The following is a 15038-nucleotide window of genomic DNA, read 5'->3' as shown; positions in this document are numbered from 1 at the left end:
TTAAATTAACCAAATACATTCGCCAAGATAGGGAAGCAGCCTTCCCAGGTTCAATATGCTTTTGTATTCAAATTTTTATCATGAAATTATGGTAATCATTATATTCTATCAAAAATCTTAACATACCTGTGCATTAGAGGTACAGAAAGTAATCTGTCTAGAATAAATAAAGACAGGCATATCTGCCAAGAATAAATGAATAAAGCCAGGCATAGGGGTGCAAGCTTATAACCTCAGCACTTGGGGGGTGGAGGTAGGTAGAACAGGAGTTCAAAGCCAGTCTTGGCTACATGAGATCCTGTTGCAAGAAAAATCCTACTCTTGCCAGGCATGGTGGTGCATGCCTACCTTTAACCCCAGCATTTGGGAGGCTGAAGTAGGAGGATTACAGAGTGTTTGAGGTCACTTTGAAACTACATAGTAAATTCCAGGTCAGCCTGAGCTAGAGCGAGACTCTACCTTGAAAAACCAATAAAAAGCAAATGGCAAGTGGGGGTGCAGTGACATGGGGTGAATCACAAAAAGTTCCAAACTATTTAGGGTACCATTATAAATCAAAATCTTGGAAAAATTAGCTGATTGCAACAGAGAAAAGAAACTACTTGGTACTCTAACAGTACAACAGGGAAGCTTCCAGAGCATATGACAACCTTGACTATCTCCTGAATTCCTGTGTCGGTGTGTGAGTGGTAGCATCATTGTACTACTGTGGAAATACATGGTGCAAATACACCAAGGTTCAAAAAATAAGGGGCTGGGACCAGAGATACTGCTCTGTGGTTAAGGCACTTGCTTTCAAAGGCTAAGAACCCTGGTTTGAGTACCTAGTACCCATATACAGCCAGATGCACAAGGTGGCACATGCATCTGGAGTTCATTTACAGTGCCTAGAGGCTCTGGTATACCCATTCTCTCTCCCTCTCTCCCTCTCTCCCTCTCTCTCTCTCTCTTTCTCTCTCTCCTCTCTCTCTCTCTCTCTCTCATCTGTCCCTATCTGCATCTCAAATAACTAAGTAAATAACTTAAAAAAAAATAAAGGGCTGGACACCAAGCCAAATATACCAAATGATGAAATGGTGGTATGTCTGTTATGGGGGAAATCAACTGTTCTCTGATTGAATTGAGGCCCATTCCAGAGGAGGGAATCCCTGCTTGTTACTGAAAACCTAATGAAAAGCCTGTGGCTAGGAAGTCATATGCCCTTAGGGAGAACTACCACTGTTGCCTGGCTAAACAGATATATTATACCTCCCAAACAGCCATTCATGACCCCACAGTGGCTGGTACTACCTACACAAGACGTGCATAATAGGAGGAAAAAAAATGATAGTAACAAAATAGGAGAGACTAGCTTGAAAGAAGGAATTCAATGGAGAGGGCACGTGTTAGTGTAGTGGGAAGGGTTTAACATCATAGTATAGTGCTTACATTTATGGAAGTTGTCAGTAAAAACACTTGAAAAAATAAGGAAAGTGAATGTGCATATTGTGAAGGCAAACTAGAAATAGATAAATTCATTTGTCTCCAATTTTCATTCTTGCTTTTAAATATCTATGTCTCTTACTACTCTTTTCTTCTTTTGTTCTTCCAATAGCATGAACAATACAGATGGATAACAGTTAACAGGTAGAGGGAGAAGATGCGGATACAGGTAACTAGAGTTTCATTCTTTTCTCTTGGTTCTGTTGCATTCATTGTCTTCTTTATGTTGCCTAAATAGATATGAGTACTCAGAAATGGACATTGTACATAACGAGCCCGTTTAGGCAAGAATTATGCTATATGACTAATCATAAATTTGCTAATGATTGGTAGGTGCAGCCACCTCAGGCTCTTGGCAGAATGCTTTCTTTCCAATTTTAAGAACAAACCTTTATCTGTTAATATTATGATCTTAATTCTAGTGTTAAATTCTATAATGTTTAACAGTTAGGTTTGTTTTTTCCAATGGAAGACCTCTCAACCTAAATACATGCCTATCCCTGAATAATATACGTTATCAATGTATTAGAGCAGTGTCACTCATGTATACCTCATAGGAACTTAAAAATGTGTTACAGCCAGATGCACAAGGTGGTACATGTGTCTGGAATTCATCTGCAGCAGCTGAAGGCCCTGGCATGTTCATTCATATTTTCTCTATCTCTCAAATAAATAAAATAAAATATGAAAAATATGTTACAGTACTTTCTAAATGACATTTCATTTAATCTCCAATGAACTCTATGTAGTCAATATCATTCCTACTTCATAATTGAGAAGACCAAGTACAGAGATACCTGGGAGGTCTGCTACAGACTATAGAGGTGGTTACTAAAAAGAGCAGGGACTTGAACTCAGAAACGGTTTGTTCCAATGTAGTGCTAATTCTTCCTGCCATGCCACCATGGTCAGGTCTGGAAGCTAGAGAGAATCATGCATTTCATGTCTGACCTTTGCTCCTCTAGCAGGAAGACCATCTTGGGAAGCTCATAGGTCTAGAGCCTGACCCTGGGACAGTTCAAGTACATTCTCATATCACCTCTGTTCTGCTTCCTGGAATTTTAATTCCACCCAACAACAAGATTGCTTTACAAAGAGGCCCTGCTTTCTCCCCTGCTCACAGTGTACTGAGCCTGCCCAGTGCTTGTGACTTTCAGTGCTCTTAATGAATGCATTATGCAAACACTTCCTTATATGATGATGAAAGGTCTGCCTCAGAATACTAAGAGAAGGGCCATGACACATGCCTGCAATCACACACATGAGCATGCACACATTGCTCAGTTGACATAACTACCATCAGTTTATAGTCTTAAAGTGTTATAGTCTTAACAATTCTGCCTGATTCATCAAATCTCATGTTCGTCTGCATAAACTGTGGTGTGAACCACTGACTTTCACACAGCTTCAAGTAACCAGCATGGAGGGAAAGTATCAGTTGAGGAGGGTGTTTTTGGAGGGTGGGGGACTTGAAACAGGTTCTTACTCTAGCTCCTGCTGACCTGGAACTCACTTGTAGCCCCAGCTGACCTCAAACTCAAGCTGCTCTGCCTATTTCAGCATCTAGAGGGCTGGAATTACAGACATGAACCATTACACACCTGCACTTAACTTTTTATATCCTTGTGTGTATTATATGTTGTCTGTTCTTATGAGTTCCACTTATGTCTTCTCTTTTTCTTCATCTTACCTTGATTTGTTACTTGTTCTCTTCAGAAAATAATTGTATTTTTATTTGTTATCAAGTCTTCTGGTTTTGTAATTGTGCTATTTCATTAATTTCTGCTTTTCTCTTTATTTATTAACACTTCTTCCGAGTATCATTGTCTTAAATTTGCTTGTAATAGATAAATCTATTTGTAAATTTGCTTGTAATAGATAAATCTATTATATGATTTCATGGATTCAGCTTTTTTATATTATCCCAACTTTTTATGCAAGCTTTTGTCTTTTGTTTTTAAAGTTTTCCATTTCTGATAATACAGTTCCCCCAAATATGTACAATTTACTGTTTTTAAAAGTTTTAAAATTTTTATATGGAGATGAAAATGTTAACTGTGCTGATTTGATCTTTGCACATCATGTATAATTTACATGGTAGCTTTTAACTTTGTACAGTTAAAATAATTTGTTTAGTGAGCAGAAGAGATGGCTTGGTGGTTAAGGAACTAGCCTACAAAACCTAAAGACTCATGTTCGACTCTCCAGGACCCACATAAGCCAGACACCAAATGATGCAAGCACATAAGGTCACAGGTGCACAAGGCGACCCACATGTCCAGAGTTAGATTGCAGTGGCTGGAGGTCCTGGCAAGCCAATCCCCCCCTCCCTCAAACACACACATACACACACACACATACACTTTTTTTTTCTGGGCTGGGGAGATTGCTTAGTGGTAAGGCTCTTGCCTACAAAGCCAAAGGACTTAGGTTCAATTCCCCAGGACCCATGTAAGCCAGATACACAAAGGGGAGCATGCATCTGGAGTTTGTTTGCAGTGGCTGGAGGCCCTGGCACACCCATTCTCTCTCTCTCTCCCTCCCCTCACTCTCTCAAATAAAGAATAATAATAATAATTTCTTTTGTTTTCTCAAAGCAGCGTTTCATTCTAGTCCAGTCTGACCTAGAGCTCACTCTGTAGTCTCAGACTGGCCTCAAACTCATGGTAACTCCAAAGTGCTGGGATTAAAGATATGTACCAACATGCCTGGCTAATTTTTTTCTTCAAGAAAAGAAAAAATAATAATGTCCCATTTGTACTTCATTTAAACCTAGATTTATTTCATCATCATCATCATTATTGTTACTTTGTTGTTTTCAAAAAGAGTCTTATGTAGCCCAGCTGCCCCTGAACTTGCTATGCAGTTTAGGATGACCTTGAACCCCTGATCCTCCTTCCTCCATCCCCCAAGTGATGGGGTTACAGGTACAACCATGCTAGGCAGTTTAATGCAGATTTAACACATACTTAAATTTTCAAGTGTATATTAACCAGGATAATTTTTGCTAATTTTATTCTTATTGTATTTTGATAGATAATGCTGTCTGTATGATTTCTGTCATTTAAGTTGGGGTGACTTCTTTTGTCACCCAGTACTATCTTCACATGGAAAACATAGACCATCTAATCTCCATTTGGGGGTGCATAGATATACACAAAGGTGTGCCTGCACGAGGCTGCATTGCATATATGTTATCTGAAATTATTAATGGTCAGCAGCACTGGTTTCCTCCTAACCTCTACTTACAATAGTTGCAAGTTTCTTACAGTCATTTTGCAAACGTATGGCAGGAAGACCCGCTTTTGTATTTCCACAAATGCAGTCACATGACAGATGGTATCATAATCCAGTAGAGATAGAAGAGAACAAATAATAAGATCTGGAGGCCAGCATGAATGGTATTGTCCGTACCACAAATAGACTCGGTGACCCTAGATGAGTCATTTCTCACGATTTCTATTTCCTCTTCTACAGCCATAGGTGGTCATATATGCGCTGCCAATATTGCAAGGTGTGTCAGAGAAAAGCAAAGAGGAAGAAATGTGACCAACATAAAAAGATTAAGAAATAAAAATAGTAGCCAAAGTGCTAATATACACAGGAGCTGAAGAAGGTAGCCTGCGCAGGCAGGTGCTCCATTGGCTCCTTTCCCTGTCCACAAGCACCTTCATCTCCCTTTGGGGACAACATGAGCCAGGGAGACACCATCACCCAATAGTGAGAGTCCCTTGCTCTGTAGCTGGAAGCTCTGATCACGCTGAAAGGGTGCCATGAGAACCCTGCCAGCATTCTCCTTGGCGCTTCAGCAAGGTGGCCCTAGCGGAACCTGCCTCCTCGCTTGGCAGTGGGGGCTAAATGGCAGATGCTGCCCCAAGGCTTTCGGCCCAGGATTCCCTCGACCTTGGGCACAAAGAATCCGGATCTCAGAGATGAAGGCTGAAGACCCTGTGGACCCTTAGCGGTCAGCCACGGGGTCAAATTTAAGTCGGAGACTACATGGATGTTTTGGACGCGGGTTTTCCCCCCGGAAGATGGGAAGATGTTTGGGCGCCAGGCCCGCCAGCCCCGGCGCCAGCGGCGAGCTTCCAGGCGCATCTCTGCACCACCCGCAGCCTCCCCGTCCTTTTCCAAAGAGCTCTCCTGCCGCAGTCGGGCCCAAATTAATTCTCTGCACTTGTGTGCGAGCACACACACGAGTTCCCCCGGCACGATCCTCCCATCTACCCCCAACCCCGTGGGGGCAGGTTTTCAACCATTAACCTCCCAGCTACCTGGGGGGAGGTAGTAGCAATGGAGCGGGGTGCGTTTTGCTAGTTGAAAGGCAGCAAAATTAGCTGCCATGCAAAAAGGGTTCTATTTCTTGGATTTTTGGACAAAGAAATGCAAGATGCTGTCCGGCCCGAGCCCCGAGATGAGATCCCGAGCGCTCGAGTCGGCAGACTGATGGCTCCTGGGCCGGTTTCCCCAGAGCGATGGTTTTAAAGCCCCAGCGCCCTAGCCTTTGTACCTCCTGTTTATCTGCCTTTTCTTCCTCCTTTCCTCCCTTCCCTCCCCTTTCTCCTATTCCTCTTCCATCCCTACTCCATCCCGCCCCACCGCCACCAGCAGCACCCACAAGACGAGGTCCTTCGGTCGGGTTGGGGCTCCCAGCCGGAGCGTGGGGAGGGCGCCTCCCCATCCCCTCCTCCCTATCCCCTGCCTCGGCTGGGGTTTTACTGCGGCAGCCGGAGGTGACAGCGACGCCTGGGTCTCCTCGGTTGCTCTCGGAGCCCCGGCTTCCCTGCACTGCCAAAGCGCCCCCTCCTGAGAGCCTAATCTCGGGAGAAGTGTTAAGCAGCTACGGAAAAGAGCATTTTAACGTGCAGAAGTCTCCGGGCTGCTTTTCTCCGAGGGCAGTGTAATCTCCCAGGACAGAGTGGCAGCGCTTGGGAAGTTGGGACCTGAGAGCAAAGGGGGGAGGGGAGTGGTGCAGCCAGCATTCTCTTCTGGAAGGAGTCACCGAGAGCCTGCGGTTGGATACAAGTTTGCGTAAGAGTGTTTTCCTTTTGTCAATTATTAATCACCGGAATCAGTTTGGCAAAATCGGAGTTTTAGCAATAGTGCAGAGGGCGGGGCCCGAACACCTAACTCTGGGAGCCTCAGAGACACCCCGCGCAGTGGGTAGCTCGCAGCAGCTGGGGAGGAGCCACAGCATCCCTGCTCTCCTAAAACCAGTAGGTAAGCATCTTCTAAAATGCCTACTTCCAGTCTAGAGTAGCTTTAATGAGATAGAATTCCTCTCTTTATGGGGAAATTAATATTGAGCTTTAATGCAATTTGTCAGTTCATTATTTAACTGCATTACAACTTTGAGAATTGAATGGGTTTTCCATTTGTCTCTTACTATGTTGGAAAGTAAGATGTTTCACACAACAGAAACCAAACTTAAGCACTGAAACTTTCCCAGCCCAAAGAAAATTATTTTATATTATTTTCACTATCTTGGTATGGTTCACTAATAACTATTTGGGGAATGGGTATGCACTTGGTTTCTGAAGCAGTAATGTTCATAAAGTTTCATATTGTTTTGTCCATGGGCTGCAGTGATAGTGGTACACACAAGTCAACTTCCAGTGGCCTGAAGAATGGCCAGGAAGGGTCAAATTAACCACAGTATATTTTCTCAAAGAGTATTAATAGCCTCAACACCCAAGGTAAGCTCTGCCACAGAGCTGGGGAGAGGGGACAGAGTGCATGTAGATGAGGGCCATTCTAGACTTAACTAAGTGGCTGTCAGTTCACAGCTCAGCCCAACTTATTCTCAAATAAAGAACTTGAGGAATTGGTACAACTCAGTCTTAGACCCAAACACTTAAACAAATGCTTTGGGAAAATAGTTGTTGTTCCAAAAGATGTTGTGTTGCAGTGGTTATTTTAAATTAAAAATATCATTAAGAAGTCTATGGCTATTATTTTACTAGATAACGTCTGTGTGTGCATAAAACTGTTGAAAGCTTAATAGCTTGATTTTCACATCTGAAATATTTCTGTGCTTTTCAACGTAGCCTCATTTTAATGACTTTTGATCGCTGTGATGACTTTGGACATAGAGTACTATGAACAACAACTTTTAGTATAAAGTGCACTATCTCATTTTTCCAATATCTTTATAAAGCTATTCAATGGCAATAAATTAAGAAAATTTGAGACATGTACATTTTAGAAATTTACTGGGCATGAAGTAGAAAGGAAGCCAGTCTTCAATCCCAAACCCCCATCCATTGGTTTTTTAACCTACTGCTTACAATTGTATAACTTTTAAATAAAAATTGTCCTTCATAATTTGATAAATAATATTATCTATACAAAGCCAGCATAAACTACCGACAAGTATATAAGTAACAGAGACTTCATCTAAAATCATCCAAACAGTATTCAACTTTCCTAAACAGTGGTGTGAGGAGCTGTGTGAACCTACTCCTTACAAAACAGCAACTGGTAAACATTATCTCTGGTTATTAACCTGAGGGGATACAGCAAATGAAGAAATGTCAGGACAGGTCAACCCATAGCATTTCAGTGAGAACAGCAAGAGTTTATAGCATTTGCACCACAGCCCATCTCCCCACCCTTTTCCAGCTGGGTGTGATGGTACTCCACCCCTGGCTACATGGTGTTTTGCTCTGGGAAGATACAGAGTCCCACAGCATACTCCAGGGAGAAGCAGGCCACTGCCCTCCTCATCCTCCTCAGCTCTGTGTTGCACAAACTTAATCTCAGGCAAAACAACTGAGAAGTCAGCTTCTCTTCCTACAGCTCCTCCCACCCCTCCTTAAGGCAAAAGATGGAGAACTCAACAACAACAACAACAAACGCCCATTTCTAAATGGAGCAAAGGATTTGAATAGACATTTCCTCAAAGCTATACAACTGGACAATAAATGCATGGAAAGATACTTATTATCATTAATCTCATTAGAGAAATGAGCACCAAAATCCTAGTGAAGGGCTGGAGAGATGACTCAGTGTTTAAGTGCTTGCCTGTGAAGCCCAAGGACCCTGGTTGGAGCCTCGATTCCCCAGGACCCATGTAAGCCAGATGCACAAGGGGGGTGCATGCATCTGGAGTTCATTGGTGGTGGCTGGAAGCCCTGGCGTGCCCATTCTCTCCCTCTATTTTCCTCTTTCTTCCTCTGTCACTCTCAAATAAATAAATAAAAATAAACAGAAAAAAAAATTTAATCCCAGTGAAATTCCACCATGATGGTTAACAAACAGAAAGACTTATAAAGACTGATCAGCTCAGCCCATCTCCAATAAAGAAATCTGGAGATGATGTAAAGTACTTTGGGTTAGGGGCATTGTTCAGTGGCAGAGTGCTGGCTCCACATACTCAAGGTCCCAGGTCTGATCCCCAGGACCATAAGGAAGAGGACAAGAGGGAGAAGGAGTTAAGACCATCACTGTTAGTGGGGATACAAAATGATGCAGTGGAAAATAGTTTGGCAGTTCCTCAAAAAGTTGCACATGAAGTTACCAAATTATAGAGTAATTCCACTCATAGGCATATATTTGGAGAATTAAACATTTTAGTCCGTGCAAGAACTGGTACATGAATATTCATGGTTATAGAAACCACTGAGTGTTGGGTAGGTAAACAAATGGTGTATGGAGTAGAACAGTGGAAAAATAGAACAAATATAGCTGATACACATAGTTGAGCATTGAGAAGATTTTTTTTTAATGAAAGAAAAGCACATGCTGTATGATTGCATCTATACAGCATACCCCAAACCAGCATATCTGCGGAGACACAAAGTGGGTGAGACGTTGCTAAGGGTTGGAGCAGACGATGGATTTGGGAACAAGTAGAAAGTGACAAAGAAAGAATTCAGCTTATCTTTGGGGGATGATAATAGTTCTATAACTGAGGATGTTACTTAAAAAACAAATTATATACTTTAAGTCAGGTTAGGTGCAGCTACCTGAATTGCACCTTAATAAAGGCATTTTTTTTTTAAATCATCTTATGTAGCTGGCTATGGTAGCATCTGTAATTCCAGCACATGGAAGGCTAAGGTAGAGGAATTCTAACTTTGAGATGAAAGATGGGGACTTAGCAAGAACCTTTTATAAAATTCAAAGAATTGTCAGATGTGGTGGTGGCACAGGCCTTTGATCCTAGCATTCTGGAGGTAGAAGGATCCCTGTGAGTTCAAGGCCAGCCTGGGATAACAGAGTGAGTTCCATGTCAGCCTGGCCTAGAATAAAACATTACCCCTAAAAAACAAAATACAAAGAACTAATGCTGTGGCTCAGTGATAGAGCACTTGTCTAGTACGTTAGAAGCCCTGGGTTCAATGGTGGGAAGCATTATTCAAAAGTATTAAAATAACAACTGAATTTAGAATGTTGGAGTGCATAAATTCCCATGTGCCACTAAAGCAGTTGTTTTTATAAGTCTTTTGCCCTAAGGGCCTTATTGAAATAATCAAGACTGGCACAGGTGTTACACAGCTACATGGTTTGCATATGTTTGCCTACCTGCCTAGCTTTGCTTATGTTCAGAAATAAATCAGATGTCCTTAATGCATTGCTGCTGGGAAATTGCTTGCAATGACACATCTTTTTGGATTCTCCATTCATTATGTTGAAGGTTTTTTAAATGTTATCGGGATCAATTGTTGAGTTTGTTATGACCCACATTGAATGAGTAAGGAATCTCACCAAAAAGAAGACTTATCATCTCCTCAGGTTAGTCCACATCCACTTACATTCCACTGGCTCTGAAAGCCACAGAGTCCTGCCACTGTCGTCCTCTTAGCACATTCATGTGTCCTTGCTGGAAAGCATCTGTTGTAATTATGACAGTCTTGAATGCAGAAGAAATTCCTAAATAATTCATCCATCCCTCTATTCATCTCTTGTTGTTTTGAGTTCCCACAAGCTTCCTGGTTCTGTAAAAAGAATCATAGAATCAGATGACAATGCTCTCATCCAGAATTGGTATAAACTAGTGCATTTCAAAGTCTCATGGGGTAGCCTCAGAACATGTTGCCAGGACAATTATAAACATATGGAACCAAACTGTGCCCTTAGCTTTAGAGACTCAAGTCTGCCTACTTCATGAAGACACAAAAGTTTTCCATTTTCACTAGCATGGGCTTTTCCTTCCATCCATATGTTTTGTGCTGATGGAAATAGGTTCCATTCTGTCTTCGGCTACCACACTTGATGTATTTTGTCCAATTATAAGATTGTTATAGAATAATTTTAATGCCTCACCATCTGTCTATAAATTAGAAGTTTATAGGAAAAGTTGATCTTTTCTTCTTCTCTCTCTCTCTTTCACCTGTCTTTTTTCTTTCTTCTTTCTAAGACAGAATTTTGCTATGTAACCCAGGCAGTCTCTTTCCTTAGCCTAGTCAATGCACCACCATGGCTGACTTAATTATTGCTTTTTAATATTACTTTCATTGGCTTAATGACTAATTTACTCACAAATATTTATTACATACCTTTACTGTACAAGGACACTTTTAGATCCTTTCTTCAAGGAGCTTAAATTCTAATGGGGATGTCAGATATTAATAACTGCAATAGTAAGTAAATAGCCTATAGTGCTCTATAACATGAGGAGATAAGAGCTCTGGAGGAAAAAAAAAAAAAAACAAGAAAATGAGGTAAAATCTTAAACTGTAGGATCAAGATAGTGAGATTCTAATATTATGTAATATAAAGATCCTACACAAACCTTGTCTCTGTGATGCTGAAAGAGGCCACAAGGATTTCCAGCCTCAGATTAACTTCTTTTCTCAAGGAGCTTTGGTTCACTTCCATATTAGCTTTAACTAGCAGTATTGCTTTGCTGCCTAAATATTCCACTGTTTCCTTAAGGAAATATTATACTCAACACATTCCAAGCAGGCATAAGGTAGATATAACCCCAACACCTGTTCAAAGAATTACAACCAAAATAAAACTATGTGTTCTGATAACAAGTTCTCAGTCAGGGAAATCATCTGCCTGGGCTTTTGGGTTGTTTTGGATATTTTCTCTAGCTTTTCCATGGATTCATATAGCCTTCCAAGGGATTGTACTTCAAAAATTAAGAACTAGTTCCCTAAAATTAGCAACTTTTGAGGAGTGGAAAAGGGAGAGAAGTTGAGGGAAGGAAAGCATAAGAAGAATAATACTGAAAATGTAACAGAAAAGCTCATCTTTCAGAGAGACAGACAGCAGAGCATCAAATCCACAGATCCACTGGGAGAAAAACAGGGAAAATATACAGTGTGTCTCTGTGTCACTCCATTGTTCCAGAATTTCTACTCAGTGCACCTGACCTAAAAGGTACCTGAAGGAGGCCTTGTTCTAATAATACACAACGGGTATAGCCACCTTCCTGGAATAGAGCTTTTAGAGGAAGCTTTGAAGAAGCAGGGAACAGATTTTGTAGAAGTCAAAGGGAACAGTTATTTTAAGCTTAAGGGAGAAATGTTTTAGAAGCTTAAGAGTAGAAATAAGTCAGAAGACCCCTGTTATAAGAGAACATAAGATTTCTCATTCATTTATTCAACAGATTTTAAGCTGCTATGTGCCAGGCAGGAGGGGAAAGACATGACACAAAGCCAAGCATCAAAAATCTTTCCTTCTAGAGAAAAGTAACTGTGTGTGTGTGTGTGTGTGTGTGTGTGCGCACGCGCACACACACGCGCATGCGTGTGCACTCTCATGTGTGTTTTACTGGGGATTACGTCCACAGCCTCACTCATACCAGGATAGCATTCTCCCAACTGAGCTATGTCTCCAACCCTCAGTATACATTGTGCTACAAATAGCTGAAGACAACAGGATAAGAGCAAGAACAGATTTCCATCCACAAGTCTCCTACTATTCTCTAGTGTATACGCTTCCCTGTTACAGCATTTGCCATACTATGAGGTAGGAATACTGAGTATGTGTTTTGGGCCAATTTTAAATTTTGCAACATTTCAATTTCCACATTTGAAAAATAATTGTAGAAATAGTGCTTCACATACAGTGTTGTTAAGTGAACTCTTTAAAGTCATACTTACAAGGTGCTTAGCAAAGTTCTGGAACATAAACTGCTCAGTAGGTACCTGCTATCATTATGAGAACAGAACACTTCCAGGATGACAGTTTGCTATTAAGGTACTACCTCCTGCTCTTTCAGCTCTATTATAGGATCAAAAGATGTCAGCAATGCCAAGCTAAAGTTATCATGTTAAATTCAAGATCTGTGAAAAGATTGAAAAGAAAATTAGGGAAGACGTTTCAGTAGCATATTGAATATGACAATGAAAATAACTACAGAAAGAAGGGGAAACAAACTCAAGATGATGCAGTCAAAGCACTTTTCTGGGGCTCACACCTCTCTTGCCCTCTGTCACCTCAGCCCACCCCCATAAAGTACCAGTTTTAGAACATACTCGCTGTTCCTCACAAAATGTCATGCTTAGTAAGCATTAGTGAGAGTTCACTCATGTAAAGAAAGACAAGTGAAAACAAATCCCATTTGAAATTGAGTTTCACCCAAAGGACATAAAATAATCTCTCTCTCTTTTTTTTTTGCTTTTTTTGTAACAAACTCTTCTGTGTAAATCAAAATTATCATGGTGCCTCCTCACATAGAACTATCTATAACCTTTATCACCTTCTAAATGAGATAAAGAAAGAGCTAGTCCATGAACAGCCTATAAAAACCTAGTGACATTAGTGATTCCTTCTTCTATCAAACACCCTTGGACTCTTCCCCAGCCAAAGTGATCTGAAGTGACTCTCAAATCTCATAGGAAAAAAAAAAAAAAGTTACATCAGACTATAACCTCTGCTGGTCCTAGGGATTTATGACTTGGTAGCCACCACCCATAACAAAAGTGTGGCAATATGTACCATGGTGCCTGGCACACATGCCCAGGCTGAGACTAAATGAAAGCTTTCTGCTCAACAAGGCAATTTAGTCTGTTGCTATCGTTAACACAAGACTGCTATTCCCAATTAAAGAGAACTTGAGGGGAAGAAAGCTTTTAGAGTGTAATAAATTTAAATTGTACAGTATCTATACAAATATTTACACATATTTCCTGCCTGCCTTGGCTAATAACCAGCAATTAAATGAGCAACTCAAGTACTTGACACTAGGGAATAATAATACCAAATTAAGGGGTTGGGGAGGAAGCACAGTAGTAGAGGGCTTGCTAGCCAAGCTTAAAGCTCAGGATCAACCCCATACCACACACAGACACACACACACACACACACACACACACACACACACACACGGTTAGTATCCAAATGATTTTTTTCACATACCACATGTCCATTTTCTCCTGTCCTCCCATAGAGAGCACAGGCATGTCTTCTCAGTATCCATTACAGTGCTAGACTCACTTTAGCAGCTCAACACTTGTGTTAACTTGAAATTTAGCCTAATGTAATCAGTAAAGGTGAATTTAAAAATCTGTATAAAAGGACTGGAGAGATGGCTTAGTGGTTAAGGCACTTGTCTGCTAAGCCTAAGAATCCATGTTTGACTCCTCAGATTCCATGTAAGCCAGTCGCACAAGATGATGCAAGCACACAAGTCACACATGTGCACAAGGTGGTGCATGCATCTGAGGTTTGGTTACAGTGGCTGGAGGCCTTAGTGGGCCAATTTTCTCTCTCAGTCTCTCTCTCTCTCTCTCTCTCTCTCTCTCTCTCTCTCTCTATCTATCTATCTATCTATCACTCTCTTGTATAGAAACAAGCCCAGTCTGCTGGGCTTGCCTCAAAAAAATTCTGTATAAAATACAGGTCCAAAAATCCTTTTGAGTGAAATAATTTAAAAACTCAGAGTATGGCATTAAACAAAACACATATTACAATTACAACTGAGTTTAAAACAAAAAGACAGAAAGAATTCCAAAGTGTCAATCATACATAATTTTTAAAGATGGTTAAATTGTAGATGTCTGTATTTTATGTGACATTTTATAACTTCTATTGTGATAAGTCAGGGGATATTTAATTAGCAAGTATAGTTTTAACAGGGGTCAAGACTATTAAACAAAGAATATTTTCTGTGGTCCAGATCCAAATCTGGAGAGGCTAAAGCTGGAGAATCATGAATTTGAGGCCAACCTAGACTGCATAGCAAAGCCTTGCCTCAAAAAATAAATAAATAAATAAACCTTTCTTTTGTTTAAAAACCAAAGACTGTTTGCATAGCAACAATATTTCTCCTACAATTGTCAACAAACTCTTCTAACCTGGATACTATCTTTATTTCATCTACTTTTACTAATATTGAACTAGCATTCAAAAATCAATATTTGTCACTCAAATAGTCATGAAGGTCTGATTAACTGAGCTATTTCTAGAGCAACTTTAAGTATATACAGTTGAAAGAAAGTATTTGTTACATAATAAAGACTTACATATCTTTAGTAAGCTAAAATAATATTTTTTCCTAAGGATTTAATATTTATTCTCTCTAAAACTTTCAAGTTAAACATATTGCCTACAAACATAATAAATATAAAATCTAGAAATAAATAAAAAATATTTGGTAT

The 15038-nt window shown here is 40.4% G+C and overlaps 1 protein-coding gene across 1 annotated transcript in view; it reads left to right on the top strand.

The window, feature by feature from the left end:
* Positions 1–5573: 5573 nt before the first annotated feature.
* Positions 5574–15038, top strand: part of Sptssb (serine palmitoyltransferase small subunit B) — a 37509-nt gene continuing 28044 nt past the window's right edge. The window contains exon 1 of the mRNA XM_045130211.1: positions 5574–6702. The gene's annotated coding sequence lies outside the window, so the exon portion shown is untranslated. The remainder of the gene's footprint in view (positions 6703–15038) is intronic.

This window comes from Jaculus jaculus, chromosome 11 (genome assembly GCF_020740685.1).
Source record: "Jaculus jaculus isolate mJacJac1 chromosome 11, mJacJac1.mat.Y.cur, whole genome shotgun sequence".
In the NCBI taxonomy this organism is placed as follows: domain Eukaryota; kingdom Metazoa; phylum Chordata; class Mammalia; order Rodentia; family Dipodidae; genus Jaculus; species Jaculus jaculus.
This window is presented reverse-complemented; position numbering and strand designations above follow the sequence as displayed.